Source organism: Ahaetulla prasina, chromosome 6 (assembly GCF_028640845.1).
Source record: "Ahaetulla prasina isolate Xishuangbanna chromosome 6, ASM2864084v1, whole genome shotgun sequence".
Lineage (NCBI taxonomy): Eukaryota > Metazoa > Chordata > Lepidosauria > Squamata > Colubridae > Ahaetulla > Ahaetulla prasina.
This window is the reverse complement of record NC_080544.1, coordinates 79691324-79713389: the sequence shown is the minus strand read 5'-3', so window position 1 is coordinate 79713389 and position 22066 is coordinate 79691324. Positions and strand designations below refer to the sequence as shown.

General features: G+C 36.7%; 1 long non-coding RNA gene across 1 annotated transcript; it reads right to left on the bottom strand.

The window, feature by feature from the left end:
- Positions 1-244: 244 nt before the first annotated feature.
- On the bottom strand, positions 245-21805 carry LOC131201237 (uncharacterized). Its single transcript, XR_009155811.1, has 4 exons — positions 21639-21805; positions 17998-18059; positions 1071-1159; positions 245-420 (listed from the first exon to the last, which is right to left on the bottom strand). It is a non-coding gene; the product is annotated as an uncharacterized LOC131201237 (long non-coding RNA).
- Between the last annotated feature and the right edge of the window lie 261 nt (positions 21806-22066).

Sequence of the window (22066 nt, the reverse complement as noted above, 5' to 3'; positions counted from 1 at the left end):
TTTCTGTTTATCAAAAAAGCTTTTGTTTGCTGCTACAATGAATTAAATAAAGACTCTTTATCACGGGTGTCAAACTCATGATGTCACGTTGTCATCGCGTGTTGTATTGCGACTTCCCCTTCGCTAAACGGGGTGTGGGCGTAGCCAGAGCATTATGCATGCCACGAGTTGGACACTCCTGCTCTATATGAAGAACTAGTTCATATTCTCAACATGCTAGATTGTTACCGATAAATATCAACAATAAAACAGATTACATGGGAGAACTCACTGACCTCCAGAGTTAGGATTAGAAAGACAATAAGAGGCAGCCATTAGACTTTTCGGTAAGCCTTTGCTAACATCTAGCAGTCATTGAGCATTTTAAAGCTTCATGTGACTTCCTGCTCAGTAACATCTATACAACCACATGTCCTCCTCCTATATGTTATGGAAGAAAAATAAATAACATATTTAACTTAATTACTTAACTGGTAAGATATAAACAGGAAAGCATTATGCTTGCTAAATCCTTTTTTAGGAATCATTGATTTATGCTTCTTATTTTTATTTTAAAGAAAGAAATTAGTTAAGGATATTCTTTATAAAGCATTTCATACATATACCCATGTAATCACCTAATAAGACAACTCAAGAGAGGACTCTTGTGGATTAACATGGATTGAAAGCTCAATTTATTATTTTAACAATGACCATGTTTTCTTACAGCAACAATTTTAGTTGATCAACCAACCACTCCATGAGTCAGTTTAGATAAGAAATAAAAATTCAAATAAAACAAATTAAATTCAGGTTTTCTTTTTTCATGTACTCTGCACAAATATTTGGTGTATTTAAAAAAAGGAACAATATTGAAAAATGAAAAGACAAATATGTGGCATCTGATAGCAATTTCTTAGGGGGGAAAAAGGAAGAGAAAATCTTGTGAGAAAATGGAGGACAAAAGCTTCTTTGGCAAAAGTATTTTTCCCTCCTATATTCTGAAGAAACTGACAGTGAGCAAAAGCATTTAGCAACTATCTGCAAAACCAGCCAATTTCTAGTAATGAGTAAGAGGCGTGAAATGTTACCTCTTCTAGGATAAAAGAGCCTTATTCAACTTGTATCTTGCATGCACATTTTTAGCAGTCATCACTGGGAAGTAGGCCAGTCATTTGTACTGAGGGAAGAAAATAGAGTATAAGATATATAAAACGTATTCAGCAAATTCATGGTTGATTATAAAAGCTGCCAAATCTTAACATATGTTCTTCTTTAAAGAGTTGACTAAAATAGTCCTCAGTCTGAATCTGAGCAATATTAAACAGAGCTGAGGATAGACCAAGAGCCAGTTAAATTGACTGCAGATACCATTGTCAGTACAGAGAACAAAGATCAGAGACTGGTAACTTTTGTTTCATATACAACTCCTCCTTTCCACTCTCCCCTCCAGCCTTCTTAACATAATTTATTTATTTATTTTATTTATTTATTTATTTTGTCACAACAATATATGTAACTATCATACAGAAAGCTTATATAGTATTTAATACTATTATATATAGTATTCCTATATATATATAGGAAGAAGAAAAGAAAAACAATAGGACAGGAACGGTAGGCACGTTTGTGCGCTTATGCACGCCCCTTATGGTCCTTTTAGGAATGGGGTGAGGTCAATAGTAGAAAGTTTTTGGTTAAAGCTTTTAGGATTATGAGAAGAGACCACAGAGTCAGGTAAAGTATTCCAAGCACTGATGATTCTGTTACAGAAGTCATATTTTCTGCAATCTAGATTAAAGCGGTTGACATTAAGTTTAAATCTATTGGTTGCTCTTGTATTATTGCAATTAAAGCTGAAGTAGTCTTTGACAGGAAGGACATTACAATAGATGATTCTATGAGTTAAACTTAGGTCTTGTCGAAGGCGACGGAGTTCCAAGTTTTCCAAGCCCAGGATTTCAAGTCTAGTGGGATAAGGTATTTTGTTGTTTACAGAGGAATGGAGAACTCTTCTTGTAAAATATTTCTGGACACGTTCAATTGTATTGATGTCAGAGATGTGGTGAGGGTTCCAAACAGGTGAGCTGTATTCTAGAATTAGTCTAGCAAATGTTTTATATGCTCTGGTTAGTAGTGTAGTGTTTTTTGAAAAGAAGCTATGCAAGATTAGGTTTACAACTCTTAGTTGCTATGTATTTGCAGTGGGCTTTGGCACTTAGATCATTTGACATGAAAACTCCAAGGTCTTTAACGGATGGGGTCATCTGTAAGGTAATGTCCATCAAGTATGTACTTAGTGTTTGGGTTCTTTTTCCTATATGTAAGACTGAGCATTTGCTGGTTGAGATTTGGAGTTGCCAAGTTTTAGACCAAGTGGTTAGATGATCAAGGTCTTTTTGGATGATATATGCATTGTCTGTGGTGTTAAATAGTTTGACATCGTCAATTACTTGTGATATGGTCACAAAGATCATTAATGTATAGTATGAAGAGTGTTGGTCCAAGGACGCTGCCTTGAGGAACGCCACTCTTGACAGGAACAGGATTTGATAGAGCATTGCCAATTTTGACCACTTGTTGTCTGTTAGACAGAAAAGCAGATATCTATTTGTGAAGGGGTCCTGAAATGCCATAGGATTTTAGTTTTAGGAGAAGTTTATTGTGTACTACTGAGTCAAAAGCTTTGCAGAAGTCTATGTAGATTGCATCTATTGTTTTGCCTTGATCAATATTTGTAGTCCATATGTTTTTACGGTGAAGAAGTTGTAAGTTGCATGATAATTTTTTTCTGAAAACAAATTGTTTATTGGAGAGTAGGTTGTTAGTTTCTAAGTGTGAGGTAATGGATTGGTTGATGATTGATTCCATGACTGTGCAGGTGACGCAGCATAGAGAGATTGGTCTGTAATTTTGACTAAGCTGGGGTCTCCTCTTCTGAAGATAGGGATGACTGTGGCTAGTGACCAAAGTTTGGGAAGGGAATTGGTAGTGAAAGCTTTATCAAAGATTATGCTTAGGGGTTCTGCTATATTAGTGGAAAGTTTTTTTAAGAAGTAGGCACATAGTCCATCGGGTCCAATAGATAGCGATGGTTTTATGTTATGAAGAGCTTTTCCAACATTTTCTTCTGTGAAGTCTATATGAGTTAAGTCATCATGTTCATTGCTGGTACGTTTGTGGAATGTCGGATATGTGTCATCGCTGTTAACAAAAACTGAGCCAAAGAATATGTTGAAGAGGTTGGCTTTAACTGTTTCATCATTGCATTCTTTGTTGTTAGAATCTTTTAGTGGTGGGATGGATCTTGTGTCTTTAAGTTTATTGTTAACAAAATTATAAAAGGCACGATTGGAATTTGTGCGCAGAAGGTCCTCTTCTTGTTTGGTGTGGTAATTTGTGCATTCAGTTTTTATTTGGTTGCATATATTTCTGTAGCGGTTTTTGAAATTTGCTACAAAGCCTTTTTTGTTTCTTTTCCAGAGGGATTTTTTTTTTGATTGAAGCTTTTTTATTGATATGGGTAGTTTGCTTTTCCTGATCATGGTTGTCATTTGTGGTACATATAGTTTAATGACTCTATTGATTTCAAGTAGGAAAACTCTATAGTGGTCTTCAGCAGTTATGCAGTTTGCAAACAGATTTTGCCAGTCCAGAAATGAAAGATTGTTGTTTATAAGGTCGTAGTTTGCTTTTTTGAAGTTGTATATTGAGACGAAAATCAATCATGCAGTGGTCACTGTTGGAAAAAGGTTCTTTAATTTGTAGTCCATAAATTGAGTTTGGGTTGCTGCAGAAGATGAGATCAAGGCAGTTGTTGAGTCTTGTATTGTTAGTTACAAGTTGTTCAAGACCTAGGTTTGTAACAGCGTTGTATAGTGTAGTATGGATTGGATCAGTTGTACATTCATTAGTTATCCAGTTAATGAGAGGTAGATTTAGGTCGCCCAGGAAGATGAGAGGGTATGGGCAATAGGTAGCCCATGTTAGCAGTGAGGTTAGCATATTTGCATGGGTAATGTCATAGTCAGGGGCTCTGTAGCATAGTAAGAATCGAAGACTGGTGTTAAGGGATAGGTCGCATACAATAGTTTCAGGGAGAGAAAGTTTGTGTGAGACTTGAATAAACTTGAATATTTTTTAGATTCAGTGACTTTTTGTAAAAGATAGCCACTCCACCACCTCTTTGGATTTCATGATCTGATCGATGAACTTGATATTCTTTGTTTGAGATAATGGAGTCAGGAAGGGATGAGTTCAGCCATGTTTCACAAACAAAAATGATATCGAATGTACCACTGTTTAACAAGAGGATAAATTCAGGTAATTTGTTAACAATGCTTCTGCATTTATCAATTTGCATTTGAGATCTGTAGTAATTGGTGTTGAAGAGGTAAGGGTAATGCATGCAAATAAGGTAAATTTTATAAAATATGCATTCTAGATGGGTTGGTTGTAAATAGTGTTTTATGCTACGCTTAATCTCAGTTTAAAATTTAAAATTTATCTAGATAATACATTGTCAAATCACCAGATGAATATCATGTACACCAACTCAGAGTAAGTAAATATTTTTCCAGATTCATTAGCATCCTTGGCTGTCCTGGAGCAAGAGGGCGTGGCCCATCGAGCAGCCGAGCCGGAAAGAAGGTTAATCACGAAGGCCACCTTAGCCCGGTCGCCTGGGAAATCCTCTGGCCTCATAGCCATGTAGAGCTGGCACTGTCCCAAGAAGGTCGGGAACATCTCAGGCTGCCCAGAAAACTTATCCGCCACGGTTATCGGGCACTTGCGACGAGGAGGAGGAGGGGGAGGATGGGGGGGGCTGCAGGCACATTCCTGGCAGCAAGTTGGCCTGCCAAGTGAGCCACTTGCTGCTGGAGCTGTTGATTAGCCGCTTGTAGCTGCTCTAACTGCTGCTGTACCTGCTGCTGGTCCATCTTTGGTGGAAGATGTTTTAGTCAGGTCTTGGACAAAATGTTCTGTTTCCCTCCCCAATACTCCCAGCAAAGAGTCCGTCAGAGGCCTTCTTTTTTCCTTTTATTTACATAGATACATGTCCTGGCCACGCCTACCCACGGGCCTGCCAAGTTTCTGGAGATAACGAGGAAATTATAGATAAGGCCAGAATTACTCACGAATATATTCTTCCTCCATTGATACAGTTTGCCCACGCAAATTCATTACTTTGTCCAAGACAAACAACCAGGAAGTCCCGCCTCCTATTTATAGTCTCTGCAGATGTCACTGCATGACAATTATGACTTGGCTTTGTCCCAACTCTTCCGCTGCTGCGCACGGCGGTCACGCTCACGTGACCTTGCATCGCTCCAAAACTGTTCTTGGGGCGTTGCCAAATCAGAAGGAGGCTCCATGGAATCAGGCTGTGCCGGCCCCTCCCCCTCCCTTTGAGTGGGTGCCAGGGAGGGAAAGGGCTCAAGAGAAGCAGGGCTGGCCAGGTCTTCTCCCTCACTTTCTGAATCATCCGAGTCCAGGAGTCCGGGTCCAGGAACCTGGGTCACAACAGGAATGGAGAACTCTTCTTGTAAAATATTTCTGGACACGTTCAACTGTATTGATGTCAGAGATGTGGTGAGGATTCCAAACAGGTGAGCTGTATTCTAGAATTGGTCTAGCAAATGTTTTATATGCTCTGGTTAGTAGTGTAGTGTTTTTGGAAAAGAAGCTATGCAAGATTAGGTTTAGAACTCTTAGAGCCTTTTTTGCTATGTATTTGCAGTGGGCTTTGGCACTTAGATCATTTGACATGAAAACTCCAAGGTCTTTAACGGGATGGGGGTCATCTGTAAGGTAATGTCCATCAAGCAAGTGCTTAGTGTTTGGGTTCTTTTTTCCTATATGTAAGACTGAGCATTTGCTGGTTGAGATTAGACCAAGTGGTTAGATGATCAAGGTCTTTTTGAATGATAAATGTATTATCAGTGGTGTTAAATAGTTTGACATCGTCAGCAAAGAGAACACAATTACTTGAGATATGGTCACAAAGATCATTAATGTATAGTATGAAGAGTGTTGGCCCAAGGACGCTGCCTTGAGGAATGTCACTCTTGACAGGAACAGGATTTGATAGAGCATTGCCAATTTTGACCACTTGTTGTCTATTAGACAGAAAAGCAGATATCCATTTGTGAAGGGGTCCTGAGATGCCGTAGGATTTTAGTTTTAGGAGAAGTTTATCATGTACTACTGAGTCGAAAGCTTTGCAGAAGTCTATGTAGATTGCATCTATTGTTTTGTCTTGATCGAGATTTGTAGTCCATATGTTTTTACAGTGGAGAAGTTGTAAGTTGCATGATAATTTTTTCCTGAAACCAAATTGTTTATTGGAGAGTAGGTTGTTTGCTTCTAAGTGTGAGGTAATGGATTGGTTGATGATTGATTCCATGACTTTGCAGGTGACGCAGCATAGAGAGATTGGTCTGTAATTTTTGACTAAGCTGGGGTCTCCTTTTTTGAAGATAGGGATGACTGTGGCCATGACCACAGTTTGGGAAGGGAACTGGTAGTGAAAGCTTTATCAAAGATTATGCTTAGGGGTTCTGTTATATTAGTGGAAAGTTTTTTTTAAGAAGTAGGCACATAGTCCATCGGGTCTAATAGATAGCGATGGTTTTATGTTATGAAGAGCTTTTCCAATATTTTCTTCTGTGAAGTCTATATGAGTTAAGTCATCATGTTCATTGCTGGTACGTTTGTGGAATGTCGGATATGTGTCATCGCTGTTAACAAAAACTGAGCCAAAGAATATGTTGAAGAGGTTGGCTTTAACTGTTTCATCATTGCATTCTTTGTTGTTAGAATCTTTTAGTGGTGGGATGGATATTGTGTCTTTAAGTTTATTGTTAACAAAATTATAAAAGGCACGATTGGAATTTGTGCGCAGAAGGTCCTCTTCTTGTTTGGTGTGGTAATTTGTGCATTCAGTTTTTATTTGGTTGCATATATTTCTGTAGCGGTTTTTGAAATTTGCTACAAAGCCTTTTTTGTTTCTTTTCCAGAGGGATTTTTTTTTTGATTGAAGCTTTTTTATTGATATGGGTAGTTTGCTTTTCCTGATCATGGTTGTCATTTGTGGTACATATAGTTTAATGACTCTATTGATTTCAAGTAGGAAAACTCTATAGTGGTCTTCAGCAGTTATGCAGTTTGCAAACAGATTTTGCCAGTCCAGAAATGAAAGATCGTTGTTTATAAGGTCGTAGTTGGCTTTTTTGAAGTTGTAGATGGGGATACTATTGTTATGATGATTTGAGTATGGACGTATATTGAGACGAAAATCAATCATGCAGTGGTCACTGTTGGAAAAAGGTTCTTTAATTTGTAGTCCATAAATTGAGTTTGGGTTGTTGCAGAAGATGAGATCAAGGCAGTTGTTGAGTCTTGTATTGTTAGTTACAAGTTGTTCAAGACCTAGGTTTGTAACAGCGTTGTATAGTGTAGTATGGATTGGATCAGTTGTACATTCATTAGTTATCCAGTTAATGAGAGGTAGATTTAGGTCGCCCAGGAAGATGAGAGGGTATGGGCAAGAGGTAGCCCATGTTAGCAGTGAGGTTAGCATATTTGCATGGGTAATGTCATAGTCAGGGGCTCTGTAGCATAGTAAGAATCGAAGACTGGTGTTAAGGGATAGGTCGCATACAATAGTTTCAGGGAGAGAAAGTTTGTGCGAGACTTGAATAAACTTGAATATTTTTTAGATTCAGTGACTTTTTGTAAAAGATAGCCACTCCACCACCTCTTTGGATTTCATGATCTGATCGATGAACTTGATATTCTTTGTTTGAGATAATGGAGTCAGGAAGGGATGAGTTCAGCCATGTTTCACAAACAAAAATGATATCGAATGTACCACTGTTTAACAAGAGGATAAATTCAGGTAATTTGTTAACAATGCTTCTCGCATTTATCAATTTGCATTTGAGATCTGTAGTAATTGGTGTTGAAGAGGTAAGGGGTAATGCATGCAAATAAGGTAAGTTTTTATAAAAATATGCATTCTAGATGGGTTGGTTGTAAATAGTGTTTTATGCTACGCTTAATCTCAGTTTAAAATTTAAAATTTATCTAGATAATACATTGTCAAATCACCAGATGAATATCATGTACACCAACTCAGAGTAAGTAAATATTTTTCCAGATTCATTAGCATCCTTTTTTTCCTACCTTGTGAAAAAGATTTATCACATTTTCCAAATTTTGAACAATTAAAACCTAACTTCAGATTGTTTATATCATCACCAGCCAAGCATGCTTGCTTGTTATTTTCATCCTGTCCTTCTACAAAAGGAATTTTAACAGGGTCAGGTTTCCCTTATCTTGACAACAATCCTTTAAAGATAGTGGTTCCTTTTGTACAATAGGGAAGAAAATTTGTTAATATTATTATTATGTCCTTTCTTGGATGCAATTAATGTTTCACTTGGAGAAGGAATCAGAAAGTTAAGTTATTAACTCATAGGTCCTTCTCATCTCCTCCTACTGGCCTTGATGCTTTGAAAATGATGAATGGTGTTTCCAGAGGTTTTGACTAGTGTCCAAAATAGATGGTGATTGGTTTGATGCTAAGAAGATTTATGTGACAGCAGATCTTTCAGTCACTAAAACCAAATCATCTCTCTCACTTTCTTCAGTGGGAATATTTGTTTTGGAAGAATTGAAATCTCTGAAGAAAAGCTCAATAAGTGGTGATCACCCAGAATTCTTTGAGTCAGACCAATATGCTATAACCTAGGAATTGAAAATTATTTTGTTTCACCAGTACTTCTATTGTTGTCATTTTTGTTGCCTCTTTCAGGAAAACCTGAGCAATTTCAGAATTGTATCATATATGGCAAAGATGTTTAATTGTATTAGAATAGGTCATATTCCTAATTTTTAAAATTCCATTTTTGCATGATGTACCAACATAAAGCACTGTTACTTTTTTGGGGAAAAGATGGTTGCTATGTAAAAAGCTAAAATTTAATTATCTGGTTTACATTTTTTTAAAATGAAAATTCAGTCTGCTATGTATTTTTTTCAGCAGCAAAACCTTTTAGGTCCCACTGAGAAAGTCTCCAGTAGATGTTCAAATGAAATGACTTCTTTTACAGAAGTCTTAAGATGTTTCTTCCGCCTCTGACCTCCCTAATCCATTATGCTTCTGGGCATTGTTTGCCTTTCATTGTTGACAGTAATACCTTTTACACACTTTTCTGAGAGTGCTTTTTGCTGGAAATTTCTCTAAAGGTAGAAAGGCAGGCAGCATGGGAGAAACTGAACAGAAGAAGGGAGATCAGATGGAGAAGAGATGGCCTTTAATAGCATTATCAAAGAAGACACTGAACCAGAAATAACTTGTCAGGAAACTAAAAACCGGGGGGGGGGCTACTTCACACTATATCAACCCACATAACAGATGGTGAAACATAACTGTGGGATTATTGTTGATTTTTAAGGTTATACACCACCCAGAGTCACTGTGTGTGAGCTGGACAACCATATAAATCTATTTAAGAATTAAAGCAAAATTGTAAAAGGCCGATATATACCTCATTTGAAGAACAAAGCAACAAATTGTCCACTAATCCTCATACAGTGAAAATTACATTATTTTGGTTCCTATGTTTATGCATGTTTGTACCTATATTTAAATGTGTGACAGTTAACAAGAGTGTGTGCTTATTAGACCTCGGGGGGGGGGGGGAAACCCCTTTGCTATCTATATTTTCCTTTCTTCTTGAGGAGATCTGCCTGATTGTGACTCAGTCTCCCCCCTTTCTACATTTTTCACACATTAAAAACCCTAAAAGGCAATTCCATGTTCCTATTCTAATCTAAAATGCATGCTTATTGACTAAGCAAATCTCCTTGTTTTTCATCCCCACCTACTCCTGGGATGATCTATATTTCATTAAAGTGATTTATTATTAATAATAATTAAGAAAAAACTAGGCCTATAAGGGGAAAAAAAGCATATTTACTTCTCCTATAACCTTTGAAATTAAAATTCCCAATATAGTAATTTGCTATAAATGTGTTGCTATAAATGTTGCTACTTCTTTCGCTCTGTCTGGTTGCTGCTAATAAAACAAACTCTGATGGCCACACTGAGCTGTTTACAGAGAGAGCACTCCATCCACAAAAATTTCCATTAAGCTGGTGAAGCTAAATAATGTTAAACATGTAAGCTTTCTATGCACACACAATCGGTGTATTATTATGTGTTTTCCTTTGTTTACCAAAACACTAAGAATGCCAAGCTAGCTTGGAGGTCAGAGTGATTTTCCAGCATCACTAAGTTTCTGTTCAGCCCATCAAAAATGGAAGTTTTGCAGCCTATATTTATAAGAACTGCAGGAAAGAAACAGTCACCATTTTATTTTCTCCCACATCTATATACATTGAGTTTGAAATATCACAGAACTATTGAAATGTATATATTTTAGCTGTAATAATATGGGGACATTGCAGAATGTAAGCCTTTTCTGTATACAATGGAAGCTTAAGTTTTACACAAAACTACTGCTTCTCAATGTTTATTCACTATCTTTTCTTTTATGTACACTGAGAGCATACGGACCAAGCCAAATTCCTTGTGTGTCCAATCACACTTGGCCAATAAAAATTCTATTCTATTCTACTTTGTATACCTAAAATCATTTCTGTTATGACATTCTAGAATAATATTATTTGTAAAATCCTTGCCTCTGTAAAGACAGGTCTGTCTCAAAAAATAAATAAATCTGAAATCCAAGCCCCTTTCCTAACATGAATTTCCTCCAACATCAGGAATTCTGAAAAAGAGAGTTGGTAGAAGAAAAAGAAGCAGAAGAAAGATTAGATCTTTCCACATTCCAAGCACTTCAAGATCATCTCAATGTCTCCAAGAAGAAAACCATTTGGATCTGACCTTATGAATTCTTTTCTTTAAGAGCACCTGGAGAAAGAGGAGTATAAAAATAACACAAATGCCTGTCCTAATTTCTGCCAGTTGAAACTGATCCAATATGGCTTTAATATATTAGATTCTCTCGTGTAATAATTTTATTTTAAAAACCATCTTTCTTGAAGTTTCCTATTAAGGGCTACTTTAATAATTTTTGGTCCTTGGTCAGGACTTCAGTTATGAAGTTTTCCTCAGTCTTAGATTGTGAATCTAGTTGCAGATTACTCCCAATATTATTAAAAATAATAAATGGACAAAAATGTCAAATCAAGTCTAAATATCTGGTTAAATATCTGGCTGCAACCAACAATAATACAGATAATCCTTGACTTACAACAGTTCATTTAGTAACCAAAGTTATAACAACAGTGGAAAAATGACTTATGACCATGTTCACACTTACAACCATTACAGTGTCCCGATGGTCACATGATCAAATTTCAGACACTTATGATAGTTGCAGTTTATTATTTATTATTTAATGTATGATGAGAACATGACAGAAGAGAAGTAAATATAGATACACAATCCATTTAATTATAATTAAACTTCTATGGGGGTATGGCAGTGTTATCATAACCGGATGGCCAATTCAGCTATCAAGGTAATTGCCTCTGACATTGCTTCATGCAGATCTTCTAGGGAACAAGAGAACACATGTCATGGACACTCTTACACAATATGTTTAATAGCTTGCATTTCAGAATCACAATTGAAAAAAGGGGACTCTTTCCATCCCACTGATACAGGTATCACACCTAATTCTATTCAATTTCGACCAGCTGGTTTGATAGAGGGATTCTCAGGGTTAAGCTGGGTAGATGTTGTTGTGACCGAGGCCCAAGTAGTGATTACCAAACACAATTCAGTCCTGAACAAACTTATTTTATTAAAACAGCTGAGAATTAATTCATTCTCAGCTTAGTCCAAAACAAATTCTGTCTAAACAGTCCTTTGGCCTTATCACCAACCTTTGTTGTCTTTGGCAACCTGCCCCACAAAGTTCAAGAGACACTGACAAGAAGCACTGGAATCAATGTTGCTTTTCCACAAAGAACCCAATGGCTCGTTGCTGCTCTTTTAAGCCTTATGGGAGTGGCCAATCATCTTCTGGCCTTACTCCCAAGTCATCCTTTTTGCTTCAGCTACTCTTTCCTTCTGGCAGCTCTTCGCATGTGTGCACTAGGAACAGGCTCCTCCTGTTTCTCTGCCTCTCTGCTGTCCACCTCTGGAGGCTCCAGAGTCCGTGCATCGCTCCCAGATGGCCCTGGCCCCATCTCTGCCTCCAACGCAGAGCCCTCGTCCAGGCCTTCCTGTGACTCCAGGACTGGCCCATTATCCTCCCCAGCCTCCTCACTGTCTGACTCCACTGCCAGGTCCGCAAGATGCTGGCGGACTGCAACAGATGTTAAGTGAAAGGTCAAAGATGGCCTATGGGATTTTAATTTTGTGATGGGCTGTGCATTGTGCATGGTGTGGTGACCTAGAGGTGGAGCTCTCACTTCACAATCAGGAGGCTGTGAGTTCAGTCCTAGGTAGAGGCAGTTATTTTTCTCTCTGGCCACGATGAGAATATATCTGCTGAATAAAACTCCGCATTGGCGACAGGAAGGGCATCCAGCCAGTAAACAATCAGCTCCATTCTGTTGCCCAGACTCTACCCCACAAGGGATTATGGGGTCATTAAAAGATTATGATAGGCTGGTTCTCTTCTAATGTGGAGTGGTATGATATTGCTAAGTACTGGTAACCAGTACATAGGAGTGGGATGCAATGTGCCAGAAATGATACACATTGTATGGTGGAATTGGACATTGACCATTTGGGTGTGGGTGCTACTAAGCAACACCCTGGCATAATATTTAGCTGAGGAATATACCAAACCCAAGGCTATTGTTTGTGGAGTGTTAGCATCAGCACTACAGGATGTTCCAGCCAATTTGTTCAATAAATTGTTGAGGCTTTTGTTGCAGCATCCTGGGGTCATGTGATCTCTTTTGGACCTTCTAACAAGCAAAGTCAATAGAGAAGCCAGATTCACTTAACAACCATGTTGCTAACTTAATAACTGCAGTGATCCATTAAACAATGGTGGCAAGAAAGGTCATAAAACGGGGCAAAATTCACTTAACAACACATTCAGTTTTGAGTTCAGTTGTGATTGCAAGTCAAGGACTCCCTATAAATATTTTTTAAAAGCACATTTTCTCAGAAATAAGTTCTGCACATTTTACTTTGTTTCTCTTCAGCTGTGCATAGAGTTGCCAATTTAAGAATAGATTTAGGAAGGTTGTCCAAAGCTTTAAAAAGGTTTTGTTTTTTGTGTTTCAGTGATGATGCGAACAAAGCTCCCTTCAAAACTGCTTCATGGAAGGGTAACCTCTGCTCCTAGTAACCAAGTAGAGGCCAATTGGCTCCTTTTTGCTTCGCTTCAGAGACCTCCTCCAAGAGTTGCAATAGCTGGCAAAGGAAATGTTGGCTTAGCCTTTGAGCAAAAGTCAAGCACTTCATCAAGGAAAATGATGCTGCTCTCCTACTCTGTGGCGTGAAAAGAAAACAAGCCACTACTGTCAGACCTAATATTTTATAAAAACAATGCTGAAGTTAATTTGTTTCCAAAGCTAAACTGGGGGTTTTGCTTCCTCTTTCCATTAATAATTAATAAGAGGTTGCTCTCTTGAAAAATTCAAATAAGGAAGTGTTTGTATGTACTATGAGTATGTCCTTGCATTAGAGATTTTATAAGGTTTTCTCTTTGTTTTATTAGAAATTATACAAAATAATCTCTTTCTTTTGATAATTATATACAGTACTTATATTTAGTACTGTGGTGTCTGGTTAAAGACCATGAGATACATGGTTGAATTCACAGATGTCAGTTGTTTGACCACAATTAAATCAAATTACAATATGTTTGCTTTGAGTGTCATGATACAAATGTCACCCATTCATACCTATGTGGGAAAGGAACAGACTTTTGTCATAATGTTCTTATATCATTTTTGTCACTTGCCCATAATGCCTATGTCTATATTCCTATGTAACTTAGGAAAGATTTAGTCTCAATGAAATTTAAGGAAACAATCTTCAGACCAGATACAGCTGTATTATGTTTGTTTTTTTAAATGTAATATGAATGAAATTCATTTCCTGAAGTATAAAGTTACACCCAATTAGAATAAACAATACTGATCTAGATTAATCTTTCTTAACCCATTGGCCATTCAGTCATCCCTGAAAATAATAGAAATTGTAGCTCAACTTTCCCAACCCTGATACTCTTCACTGCTATCTATAGATGATCAATTTATAGTTGTAGACCACACATCTGCCAGTACTAGGTTGGAAAGACTGGGCTGAATAGATAAGTTGTTTATTTTATTCAATGTGTATAGCCATTCTTCTCACATATGTGACTCTGGGCAGCTCACAATAATTAAACATAATATCAAAACAATAAACAAACATATAAATCATACTAAAATCATTATTAAAGGCCATATTCAAACATAAAAACATAGTCACAGGGCAGAGAATTATCCATATATCATATTCAGTACATTGAATAGGCTTTCCACTACAAGTGGAACCATAGGTGCAGTGGCACAGCCGTGTTTTCACAATCTTTTGAAAGGCCATTTGGGTTTGGGTCAATCTAATTTCAGGGATGGTATAATGTTCCAATGATGAGTGCCATAACAGAAAAAGCTATGTTCTTGGGTCCCATCAGATGACAATCATTCCAGTAGTGAGTTACAAATCCCATCACTACCAGTTCACTTGTGGGTGCTTCTGCGCATGAGGCTTCTGCGCATACGCAAAAGCATCCAGGTAATCACCCGGCGGAGCCTCCTGCCGCTGCCACTACCAATTCATCCAATCTGGGGCGAACCAGTAGAACCTATCACTGAATCATTCATAGATGAGACCTAAGATGCTTCTTCTGCTAGACTTGATGGGCAGGTGGATATAACCAAAGAGGAGGCAGTTCCTCAAACATCACTTATATTTGATCTATTGCAAGTAGCTTCCTACTTGTTCTCAGGGTCAACTTTTAATTGACCCTGTATATTCTCAGGGTCAACTTGTAATTAGTTTAACTCCAAGCTAACTGGCACTTTCAGAAAAAAAATCATACTAAATTTTGTTCCCATAAAATTCTATTACATATATTATATTAAACTTAACTAAACATTGCAGTAAAGTATCTATGGGCCAATGGCTTTGCTTAGCATTCTGAGGACAAACCTGTGGGAACAGATTCCAAAGTGAGTCTAATTTTAAAAGGGAAATCTTTAAATTTCATCCCTTAAACTGTGCAAGACATCAGACATCCACAGCATACCTTAAACTTCACTTTTCCAAGAAAGTTTTAAAAAATAAAACCCTTTGGTCTTGTCTACTCTGCACAACTCTGGGGAAATAAAAATGGGGTATAGGTGAGCTGAATGTATTAAGCCAGGCATAATGGTTATTAACCATAATTTAGAAGTTACTGTAATATAACTCAGGCAATTGTGGCATATTTAATACACTTAAGTTAAAACAAACTATGACTTAGTACATATTTAGTAGCATGAAATTATCTCTAATTTTGATAAATATGGCAATGTTAAACACATTTTAATTTATCTCATAATTGCTTTAAAGGGTTAATTTAATTTGTTTTGTCTCATGTTTGGTTTACATTCCTTTTTAAAAAATATTCCTATGTCCTTTCTTCAAACATAGGGATAAGTAATGCCTAGGAATTACACCAATGCAAGCTCAGCATTTCAAAATTCACAAACCATATAATTGATATTAAGATTAAGATTTAATCCTGGACAAGAGTTTATGAATACAATCGACTAAAAAGGAATGTTTAAACCAGGGCAGGCAGGCATGTTTATTACACTTCCTGTGAATAATGTCATTAGTCTCACCAGGAGTTCTATGCTATTAAATCATCTCTAAATTCTTTCACTTTTGGTCTAGGGATTATCGAAATTGCACTATATAATATTAACTTCATTAAATACTTTCTGGTTATAACTCAGTAGTACTCCCACAATTTCAGCATGATTATCATGGTTCTGATAAAGATGTTAAAATAGTTTCACTCCTAATATAACAAATAGTGATTATATTACAATGCCAAAATATTACAAAAATGAAGTATTCTTGATTTGTGCTATGCAATTGAAGCAGTAGGCATGATGTTAAATGGACTCCAGAGGATGGTAGAGGATAGGAAGGCCTGGAGGAATGTTGTCCATGGGGTCGCAATGGGTCGGACACGCCTTCGCAACTAACAATAACAGAAGTATTTTCAGGTAGCTATAGATGTAGGTATCAGTACAGATATGTAAACATCTAAGAATTTCCCATGCCTAAATCTCACTATATGGATGCCATAAATGAATATATCCCATATGTACCTCAGACAATTTTATTATTTTAATTCCTCTACATTTAATATTTAATATTTCCTGTATTGTTGAAATACAATGAGTACTATTACAGAAGCAAGGTCCAAGAGGGAATTTTCAAGAAATGCTGAGGTTTGCAATAGTTAAAAAAAAATAAGATTAAAAGAAATCTTAAAGGGGAAAATCTGGAAGTAGTAAGCTGAGACCAGTAAGGACTGTGAAAAGCTAGTAGCTATTGGGGAGTTAACATTTAGTAACTAGTTAAGAAAGGGATAATTAAAAATAATAGGGGAAATAGAATGCACTGAATTATTTCTCAGGAATAACTGCAACACTGTTTTGCAGTTTCTACTTGCTTTTGGAAAGAATGATGAGTTATTCTATACTTTACAAGCATACTTTTCATATTTGAACAGGAATTTTTACACCCAAACATATTCACCACTAAGTACCTAGAGACAAATGTACTTAATGTTTTTTGAAAGCCTCTAATGCAAGATAAAATTTTTATTATTACACTACAGAATGGTTTTGGTAGTAGGGCTTTGCATGAGTGACTGAAAATATAGTATCTCTCTGCTTTTATTAAAGCAGACATTTTTTTCAAGCTTTTACAAATGGCGATGGATGTATTTTTGTATAACAAACCAAGTTTTCACAGTGCAAACTATTTTAAGTGATTTTGATTCATGAGTTCATGAGCTGATAAATAATTCTTCCTTGGGGCAGTTCATTGACTTCAGAGCATAGCCTTTTATATGTCTACCAGAGAGACCAAAGCAGATTTTGCTGTAATGAGCAAAACTTCATGAAAGTTTCCAAAATTAACATAAATCATAGATGTTACAGACTAGAGCAGTTTTTCTCAATCACAGCAAGTTGAAGTTCCCAGTCAGCATGCTGAGATTGAGAAACACCGCTACAGAAACCCATGATGAAGTGCAAATGACATGTGTACGTTAACTTCAAAAGTTGCTTTGTGGAATTCACGTTTATTCTCAACAGGTTTAATGAATTAGGCTGGAGGGATGGACTGGAGGAATGAGTCAAGCAAAAGCTGAGTTTGGAATTGTTACTCTGCTGTAAACAACATAAGTATGACATACCCCAGAATCCATAATGCCTTGTCTAGTCATTCCCAAGGCAAAGCAAACAGTTTGATTCTTGTAAGCTAGGCGATAAAAGCCTGAGGCTCTTCATGAGTGGTTCGTGTTTCTTGCACCTCATACTGACCAGTATGCCAGTCCTATAGCTTCCATTTAATTCTTCTTTAGTTAGAGTTTTGTAATAGACAAATTAAATTCCAATGAGACATTAAAATGATCTTCGTACTCTATTATTCTACCAGTTTGCATTCAATCTGAAGAAAACAAATTGTTTTTGAAATTGTTTTTAAAGGAAAGAACATTTAGGTGAATTTATCATGGATAGGTATGGCAGTCAAGCCCTTATTTAGGGCCAAGGAATATATATGTATATGCTGTTTATTATAAATTATTCTTTTAATAGTCTCACTTCTCATGCGCTCATGAAATCCTAAGGACAGAAGGAGGGAACTTCTGTCTTGCTTTTTCAGAATGGGTGATGTGTAAGGAAGGCTTCAGTATGTTAGAAAAATATAACAGAAAATAGCAATATGAACAGTGCTATACTCACCACTTCCAACAACGGAATACATTCAAAACGCCTATGAGAAATTTGAAAGAAATTCTTAATTTCTGGAAGGAAAAAAATAGAAAAACAGAAGCTTATTTCACCAGGGAAGATATCTGAGAAACTACAAGAAAGATTTTGGCAAAACATTTGTTAAATAACCACAAAATGCAGGGCTTCAGCAAATTCAATGCACTACTTTTAGAAAAAAATGCATTAGTGGATTTTAGACAACTAATATTTTATTTATTTTATTTATTATTCAAACTTATATACCGCCCTATCTCCCAAAGGACTCAGGGCGGTTTACAGGCATATAAAAACATCAATATACAAATTAAAATAATCATTAAAAAACTTATTATAATGCCCAATTATTAAAAAACAGAAATATAAATATTAAAATCAATTTAAAACCCCTCTCAATTTAAAATCTGAAAAACCTAGAAGAAATTGTGTTTTTGTTTTTTGGCATAGGACAAAAAGTGGTTGGAAAGCAGCATAGTTTCCATTCCAGTTTTTGCATTTGTGTCAGAAGCACCAAGGCACTTCTGGATTGAAAGAATTAGCTGGTGACATCACCGTTGCCCTGGTGACACCCAGTTGGGGGAGTCTTTCAAGTCCCCAACAGGAGCTGCCGTGAAGGAAGAGAGAAGGAAGAGAGCTCAACCCCACCCTACCCCAGGGCAGCTCTTGAACTCTATTCCAGTTAAATCCATATAAGAAGAAATTAGATTTGTCATCAGTCAAAACAGAAAAACTGAAGATCATGGAATAAAATTTTCATTATTATTTTTGGTTCAAATCAAGGTGTCAATTTTATACATTATTTGAAAATTATTTATTGTGGCATTATATTTGTGGTAGTCCTATAAAGTAATGTCTGTTTTTTTTTAAAAAAAATGAGAAACATCATTGTTAATTATCATGCTTCCCCCAAGGCAACGAGTAGAACAGGAATTTCTCTTTTCTGGCTCCTAAAACTTCAAATGCAGTCTTGGCTAAACAGATCATTTGATCTTCTAGCTACCAGCAGAGTTTCCTAGCTGCTTGTATAATCCTGAGTTTGTTCCAATTGCTGCCTCTTTCCAACAAGCAGCATGAAGATTTATTAAATATTCCCTAAGCATATCACAAGTCTCTAGCAAGGCTATTGAGTTGCTATGGCCTTAAGCGAGAAAGTTGAAAGGAAAACATTGCTGGGAGTCTCACCATGAAGTTTGGCAGCATGTTCCCAATTCTGTAAAGTTCCTCAAGTGTCATGTACACCCAATTTTCATTTCAACAATAGAATGTTTGTCCTTTTAATACAGTTCAGCACAGTATAGTACAGTAGATTTTCTGTTTTCCTTCTAATGCTTGAAGCTTCCCCTTAGTTATTTTGGGAATGACTTTAGGATGAATGGATTTTCTTACTTATTGAATAAACAGCTTTACAAGTTTCACAGATCTGTCATATCTCAGCAGATTCCTGAATTCTAAACTCTGTATGGCAGGGCTGACAGCTTTTGTATAATCTTGCTCATCGGTGTGAACACTGCTGTAGAAGTGTTGCATTGCAGGCCTCTAGTGTTTGGTCATAAATGACAATTGTAAAGTCAGTAGAAAAAACAACTGGTTTTCAAGAACTGAAGCAAGGAACATAAAAGGGAAAGAATTTCATATAACAGCTGGATCTTTGAAGACAAATCAGATCATTTGCAGGTACTTCTAGGTATAGTATTGCATGCAGTACTTCTCTAGGCTTCTATAGCCCCTTATCAAAACTCCCTTTCACTATTAGAAACATTGGCTTCTGCATCATAAACCTTACTGTTTGCTCACTTGTATTCCATTTTCAAATTTAGACTAAAAATCATTGTTGCATTTGCAACAATGCGTTGTTGCTCTGAAACAAGATACATTCTGGAAAATTAAGAGTTTGGGTAGAATGGGTGAAGGATTGCTACTATACATGCTCAACATCTGCTGCCTGAAAAGGTTGTCTTCGTTTGCTAAGGGAACAAAACTGATAGTCCAGTTGGAAGGTATGCTGGAGCATTTGTGGTGATACCTTCTGTCAAATGAGGGAGGGATCTGATTTTCAACATCTTGTTATGGACAGTCTGATAGACCTTTCATGATTTTATTAGTAAAAATTGTAAAGGGTGATTCTTAAGATTCAGAATATTGTGATGAAATACTAAACCTATTAATCTTATGTATTGGTAATATTTTTATATGGGGTTTTTTTCCCCAATTCATTTAAAAATCACTTATTTTTAAAGCTTCCTAAATTGTCATCCCTGAAATCAGGCTGACTATTATTATTATTTTAGAAGGTTATTAAAGACATAAAATTAGTTCCTTAAATCTTTTCTCCATTCCATTAAAAACCATTTCTACAAGGGGTGTGAAACTTGATTTCATTGAGGGCTACATCAGGGTTGCATTTGAACTTGGAAGGGTGTGTGTGTGTGTGTGTGGCTGGGGGGGGGACATGGCCATGGTGAGCATGGCCAGCTCAAGGTCATTCAAATCAGGGGTGCTTGTAGTCCTAAGGCAGGACTTCCCTGAGATTCTCCCTCACTCTCATTATAATCTCCTTCCTTCCTTCTTTCCTTCCTTCCTTCCTTCCTTCCTTCCTTTTCTTTTCTTCTCTTCTTTTCTTTTTCCTTCCTTCTTCATTCTCTTTTCTTCTTCCTTTCCCTGTTTCCTTGTTTTTCCTTCCTTGCTCTCTTCCCATCTTTTCTTCTTTTTCTTTGTCATTCCTCTTTCCCTCTTTCCTTTCCTTCCCTTCTTGCAAGCTCAAATGCAAAAGGGAAAAACATTATTCTTTTGTTTTGTTTTTAGTTTGTTGTTAGCCCTCTGCCAGTGAAAACAGAGCCTGGGAGGGCTGTGAGTAGGCGCCCCTCATGCCCCATTTTTAGCCATGACAACCTCCTGCAGCTCTCTGCCAGAGAAAACAGAATGTGGGGGGGCCCAAATTCCATTTTTTCTGGCAGAGGCACTGTGGGCCAGTCCTTTGCTGTTTCCAGACGGGCCCCACAGGCCAGATCTAAGCACCTAGTGGACTGGATGCAGCCCCTTGGCCTTGAGTTTGACACCCCTGATCTATACCCTCCAAATTGTCAAGTGCTAATTTTATTTTTAAAAAATAAATGGGGAAAATGCAGGAAAGCTAGATTATTTCAGGAAAATTAGATTAGGATATATCTGACCAAATACTTTTCAATCATAGAAGATACTGTATCCAACACAAAGATCCTTAGGTATCCATCTGGGACAACTACAAGTGCTTTCCCTACTTGTTAGTCTGTCTAACTAACATTATACACTTCCTATAAATACTAGGTAACCGGTTTCAGCTACAAATTTAATTTTCCACATTATTGCAAAACATGAGCTGGGACATTGTGGAAATTAAGATTGAGGTTTTACTGTGTCATTCAACAATTTTCTGAGTACTGCTGCTCTGTCAATACCAGGCTAATCAATAGAACCATAAATAGAAGTCCTTCGGGACTGAGTCCTTCAGGAGAAGGGCGGTATAAAAATCTAAATAATAATAATAATAATAATAATAATAATAATAATAATAATAATAATAATAATAATAATAAAAAAAAAAAAAGTGGGACAGAGTTGAAGAAAATTGGACTTACAGTTCCATCACAACTTGAACCATGCTTTCTCCTTTCTAGTAGCAATAATAGATGACAACCAAATTGCACACCACTTCTTTTCAGGATACAATGATTTAGATACAGTCAGAAGAACACTGGAACAAAAATAATCTGTGTTCCGGAGAGTCATACAGTTTGTTAGGTCTGAGCAGAGTTCTGGAGAAAAGGTTGGGTATGAGCCAAAAAGAGAATTCAGCAGTTTTAGGATTATTTCCGTGAAAGTGATGGAATAAATCTTCCTGTTGCTAGAAGCCATAAAATAGGATGGATAAGCCTTATGAATTACATTAAGTAAAAGCAATCCAAAAATAGAATGCCACACTGTTCAACAAAGTGCAAATATTTGTGTGAGTTATTGCATTCTGTCTATAAAAATTGTCTTGGCAAACAGTTATATAATTAGCTTA